The sequence below is a fragment of the Mastomys coucha genome, chromosome X (assembly GCF_008632895.1).
Source record: "Mastomys coucha isolate ucsf_1 chromosome X, UCSF_Mcou_1, whole genome shotgun sequence".
NCBI classification, from domain to species: Eukaryota; Metazoa; Chordata; class Mammalia; order Rodentia; family Muridae; genus Mastomys; species Mastomys coucha.
Genome location: NC_045030.1, coordinates 75,830,344 through 75,836,786, shown reverse-complemented (window position 1 = coordinate 75,836,786; position 6,443 = coordinate 75,830,344). Strand labels below are relative to the sequence as shown.

The window sequence follows — 6,443 nt, the reverse complement described above, 5'->3', positions numbered from 1 at the left end:
ACTGTCTCAAAAAAAAAAAAACCTATAAAACTTTAAATTAGAACTTCTTCATGAGCCAGTCATTTTGAAGAATGGCTGCCTAAACTTGGAGGTACTGGTAGGTATTGCCATATCACCTTTCCAAATGGCAATCAAAATTCTTGCAACTTCATAATTAGATACCTATTTTTTAAATCAGTGCACTTTTTGTTATTACTGAGCTGAACTTCAGTAATTATTGGCCATTTGTATCTGGCCTATGTGAATTATATGTTCATGTTCTGAATTATTCTATCAGGATATTTTTTTATTAATTTTTAATTTCTGTGTGTATGTGTCTTTCTGTGTCTGTGGGGCACACATGGAAGATGAGGGGTGCATATGAGTTCAGGTACTTGCGGAGGCCAGAAGTAGATCCTCTTGGAGCTACAGTTACGGACAGTTATAAGCTACTTCACATGAGTGTTAAGAAACCAAACACAGGTCCTCTACCAGAGTCACAAGTGATCTTGGCTTCTAAGCCATCTCTTTGGCCCCCAAGATACTTCTTTTTAAGTGGATCTATAAGAAACCAGGACCTTTTACTTTCTAGATCCACTGAACTGAATACCTAACTTGTTTGTCCTTCTATTATATAAACTCTTAGGCAGCCCATTGATTGGCTTAGTGGGTTAAAGATACTTCCATCACGCCTAGTGACCTGAATTTGATCTCCAGAAGCCACATAGTGAATGGAAAGGAGAGGACCAACTCCTCGAAGTTGTTGACTCCCACAAGCTGCCCTTAGACTGTAACACACATGTAACATGGACACTAAAAAATATGTTAAGATTTCATTTGCTCCTAGAAGGTGTTTTCTGGAGGCTGAAGATAGGGCTTAGTGGTTAAGAACATAAGAACACTTGCTGCTCTTGCAAAGGGCCTGGATTTAGTTCCCAGAACTCACAAGGAAGGGTATGTAACTCTTGTTCCAGGCAATCCAGTGCCCTCTTCTGGCCTCCACAGGCATCACACATGCATGTGGTACATAAACATGCACTAGACAAAACACATAAAATTAAATTTTTATACAGGAAAATCTTTTTTTTTTAAAGTTGATACTCACTTTTCATTTTCTTTCTGAAAAGGTTGATGTATTTTATTTCCCATGTATACATATTTAATCATCATAAGTTCCTGTTTGTCCACATTCCTTTTTAAATTGGTTTTTAAAATTCTATGTGTGTGTGTGTGTGTGTGTGTGTGTGTGTGTGTTAGGTTAATGGATCGTTGGGCTTAGTGGCATGCCTCTTTATGTCTCTCCAGCCCTTAGATAATTTTTTAAGTTAGCTTAGAAAAGGATGGTTTTATTATGGTATTTTCATATATACTCTGTTCTGTTGCTCATTCTTCACCATTCCTTTTCCTATTCTCGTGCCTTGTCCTTCTGGTCCTCACTACAGAACCACCACCAACCCTTTCCTGGTTTCATTTCATATGTATTCTATTACCTATTTCCCCTTAAGATTGCCCTGTGTTTTTCCCAAATACTGGTTTTTATATTTAACTTTGAGGTGGGATGATTTCTGGAGTATGCTTGGGTTTGTCTTAGCCATTTGGTGAACTTGTCATTCAGTTTTCAAATTATAATTATTGCTATCCACACCCGGATCTCTTTTCTTTTATAATGCTGCAGTTCTACGCTCACTGAACACTATTTCCTGCTTTCTTGCTTCATCCCTATCCTTTGCTAAATCACTATTCTACTGGCTGTCAATACCATCTAGTGCCTTACTCTGAATGTTTATGCATGTTTGTTTTATGTATTTTGTATGTTTACACATGTACAAAAGTATGTGGGAGTATTATCTTTTACTTGAACCATAAAATATGGCACATAGTTGCAAAGCTTGCCTTCTAGTTAATGTATCTTGGAGATTATCTGGAATTAGTTTATACAGAACCATATCATTCTTTTTAACTGATGAAATAAAATAGTCTATGAGGTATGCTATAATACATTTAGTTGATTTTCTATTAATGGATGTTTGTATTTCTAATTATTAAAATGTCATTTATCCTACCATGGTATGGTGGCACGCACCTTTAATTCCAATACTTGGGAGGTCAAAGCAATAAGATCATTGCAGATTTGAGGCCAGCCTGCTCTATGTAGTGAGTTCCAGACCATTCAGAACTACATAGCAAAACCTTATCTACCTCAAAATGACGCTCTATGTCTTAGTTAGGATTTTATTGCTGTTAAATAGGGTTTATTGCATGGTCACCATGACCATGACAGCTCTTACACAGGAAAACATTTAATTGGAGCTGGCTTACAGTTTCAGAGGTTTACTTTGTTATAATCATGGCAGGAAGCATGGCAGCCTACAGGTAGACATGGTGCTGAAGAAGGAGCCAAGAGTTCTACATCTTGATCAGAAGGCAACCAGGAAGAGACTGATTCCACATCGGGCAGAGCTTGAGTATAGGAGATCTCAGAGCCTGCTTACACAGTGATGTTACTTCCTCCAGCAAGGCCATACCTCCTTTAATAAGGCTCTATCTCCTAATAGAGCCACTCCATATGGCCAAGCATTGAAACATGTAAATCTATAGGGTCCAAACCTATTCAAACCACTATACTATACATTCCATGTAGATACTATTTAGATCAGAGGCAAGTTTATCTGTAAGATAAAGTTCTAGTCAAAGAATATATACATTTTAAATTTTCAAAGTATTACTGAACAAAGGGGTAGCCATTTAGTTGTAGACTTTTAGGGGGAAAACTATGAATAGATAAACATGAATTTATGAATATAGTACTATTTTTAGAGATTAGAGTGTAGTTGGGCTATGAGGAAGTTGTTTTCAGCAGTTATCACTAGAAACCAAACTTTGGAGGCTCCCATTTCATAAAATATGATCTCATGTGAGCAGGGCATTTCAGGTAAGACATTTTACTTGATGAGGGGAATCCTATGTATGAATCTTGAAGAAAATGGAATGGTTTTATTTTGGACCATTCTAAGTTGTGGTAGCTCCTTTGGATTCTTGACTGGCGAGTATCCCTCAGATGCTGGACCTTCTCCCTACATCCTGTTTTAATTTGCATAAAGAATATCCTGTAAGTATTTGGGACCAAGTTGCTGTTATTTCATTTATTTATGAATGTTGTAGTGTATATAGCAGTATTTTGTTCATATAACCTCTAGTGATTGAGCATCTGTTATATGAGGTAACTCTGCTAGCTACTGGGACTGTCCTTACCCTCGCCTACTGTAGGTACAGATGGGCAAATGGGCTGTGATTTTTCCAATGGCTAGACAATTATGATTGTGAAAAGTGTCTGCCACTTAGCACATAAAATGTTAGATTTATGGGATGGAGGCCGAGAACAGTTTAGTTGTCTTTTTCTTAAATGGCAGTTAGCGTCTACACAGTAAGGAAACTTTAGCTGAATCCAGGAGACAGCATCAGTAGGAAAAGATGATGAGTCTTTTTTGTTTGTTTGTTTGTTTGTTTGTTTGTTTTTTCAAGACAGGGTTTCTCTGTATAGCCCTTGCTATCCTGGAACTCACTCTGTAGACCAGGCTGGCCTCGAACTCAGAGATCCTCCTTGCCTCTGCCTCCCAAGTATTGGGATTAAAGGCATGAGCCACCACCGCCCAGCAAGATGATGAGTCTTAAAGATAGACAAGAATGCCTGGTAGCTGAGGCAGGAGAGAATATGTGTGGCTCAGTACACAGACATAGGCAGGTGTGCGTAGTCAGCTGGGGCCTGAGGATGGGAGCTCTTGTAATTTTGGGCATGTAGTATGATGTTCAGGCAGCTGTATACCAGGCACACCAGGCAAGCTACATCATATTCTTAAGATACTACTCATCCTCAGAGGCACCAAGAAGTACTCTGTCCACTCATCCTGTACTATTTCCATAATGAATTTATTTTGGATTTACTCTAAGGCCAACTTCTGTAACCTTCTCATTCCACCTATTGGAGCTCATGAGTTCCCATTATAGATCTCCCTACAGAACCTCCTTCCCCCATACTTTTGTCCCAGGAGATTGGTGGGCACTTAAGTAGGACAGGGCTTCTGCTTCCAACATATTCTCTATTAACATTATTCTCTATTAACATAATAACACTCAATGGCCAGCCTACGAGTATTATGAGGTGGTCCAGAGCTTGTACAGGAGCAGAAGCTATATTTGGTATTAAGTGATACTTCTCTTGATTTTTTTTTATTCTATAAAAATACTTTACCATTAACTCATACCTGCAGCCCTTAAATCCTTACTGATTTCCATCAGTTTTTTTTGTTTTGTTTTGTTTTGTTTTTTGATTTTTTAATTTTTGGTTTTTCGAGACAGGGTTTCTCTGTGTAGCCCTGGCTGTCCTGGAACTCACTCTGTAGACCAGGCTGGCCTCGAACTCAGAAATCCACCTGCCTCTGCCTCCCAAGTGCTGGGATTAAAGGTGTGTGCCACTGCCTGGCTCAGTTGTTTGTTGTTGTTTTTTTTTATTGTGTGTATATTTTTGGTTTTGAGACAGAGTTATGCTGTGTAGCACTGGCTGGCCTAGAATTTGCAGCAGTCTTTCTCCCTCTGGTTTCCAAGTGCTGGGATTACTAGTGGGAACCACTATGCCCAGTTATTTGAGGGCTTTTTGGTTTTGTTTTTTGGGAGTTTTTTTGTTTGTTTGTTTTTTGAGACAGTATCATATACCACAGGCTAGCCTTAAAATCACTATGTAGCTGAGGCTAGTCTTAAATTACTAGTCATCCTACCTATACCTCCCAAGTGCTTGGATCAGAAGTGTGTGTCAACCATAGTTGGCTTTATTCTTTTTGAACAAGACTTTGATAGTAAAGGAAGTATATGAGCAAACTTGTTTATTTCTTGTCATGGACTAGGTCTATCCTGATGAGCCAGTGTTAACAGCAGCCCTCTAATTCTCCCATCCTGGGCTAAGGGACTGAAACTAGAATCTTCTCCCAGATCCTCTGAGCTTTTTGCTCTTTGTAGCGTGTTCTCCCTAGATCATTCTGTGGTTGTTTTCCCACAGCCTTCCTAGCCCCTGTACCATACCCATGTGGTAGCTACCTAAGTACTTTTTGACCTAGACATAAGTGTTAACAATCTGCATATTCCTGCCAGCCTCCTCCTGTAGAACCCAGAAACAGCTCCAGCTAAACTCCAACTCATAATAATTTCCCTGCCTTTCTAAGGTAGCTAGCCTACTAAAGTTGATTAGGACACATTTACATTGCCTGCAAGGTTTGTTGTACATATAGCATAGTATATTCTACAGTGCAGGGTGCTATTTTATGCAACTCCTTTCTCTATTTTTTTTTAAAGTATGGTTATGTTGATCTTTGCAGACCTTCTTCATTTGTGTTTCCTTTTACTATGGAAACATTTTTGTAACAGAAATCTAATCAGAGTCTTCACTGAGAATGGATTAGATAGAAACAAGGATTGACGTTTGCTTTATGTTTGCATCCTTTGGTCCTGTTAACTAGAAGTTGTTTCATTTCTATGTTTATAAAATCTTTCCATACACAAAAAATGGCATCTATATCTAGACTTTCCTCCTTGTCTCCTTTGTAACCCTCTGTATTTCTACTAAACCACGAATTTAATATTTTTGTAGCGTGATCTTATTTTTCTCCATGTAAGTCAATTTTGAAAATCTTGAAATACTTTTTGGCTTGTTTGGGACTTGGTATTCTCCTCCAACCTGGGACCATATATCTTCATTAGTTCGTACCTTATAAATGAACAGATTCAGTATACCAAACTACTAAGGGAAAAATACATTGCTTGAGGTATGTATTAGCATTGCTTTGATGTATCGTATTCTAATTTTTCTTACACATATTTGGTAATTTATTTTTAAAATGTAAGTTTCCATGTGTTTCTACGTTTTGTGTTTTTGTAAACAGCAGAAGGTATTAGAGCATATTAAGGACTAATTTGCTCTAATATTTTTAGCTGTTTTTGGAATTATACTTGGCAAAAAAAATTAGACAAACGTCTGTAAGTTGTGACAATTTGGCTTTTGTTTGTTCTTTTAAATTCCAAGATAAATAAATATAGTGATTTTTTTTTTAGGCTTGTAAGACTATGGGAATGATAAAATACAAGTAGTTAGGACAGTTGAAAGTTGTGTCTTTTTAATATTTTTTTAATGTATGTGGGTCTTTTGCCTGCCTGTGTATCTGTAAACAGTGTACAGGCTTGGTTCTTTGAGGAAGCCAGAAGTGGGTTTAAGGTCTCTGAGGCTAGAGTAACAGACAATTTTGAGTTGCCATGTGGGTGCTGGGAATTGAACCCTGGTCCTCTAAAAGAGAAGCCAGTGTTGTTAGCCAGAGCCAACTCTAGCCCTGAAGTTGTGTTTTAAAGTACCTTATTAAAAATGTTAATGTTGCTTATAAGTACTTGTATAATATTCCTTAGATGTTCTTCCAGATTAATAT

General features: G+C 37.8%; 1 protein-coding gene across 1 annotated transcript in view; it reads left to right on the top strand.

The window, feature by feature from the left end:
* Nucleotides 1-6,443, top strand: part of Mecp2 (methyl-CpG binding protein 2) — a 58,805-nt gene that overhangs the window by 2,631 nt on the left and 49,731 nt on the right. The gene's annotated exons all lie outside the window — the stretch shown is intronic.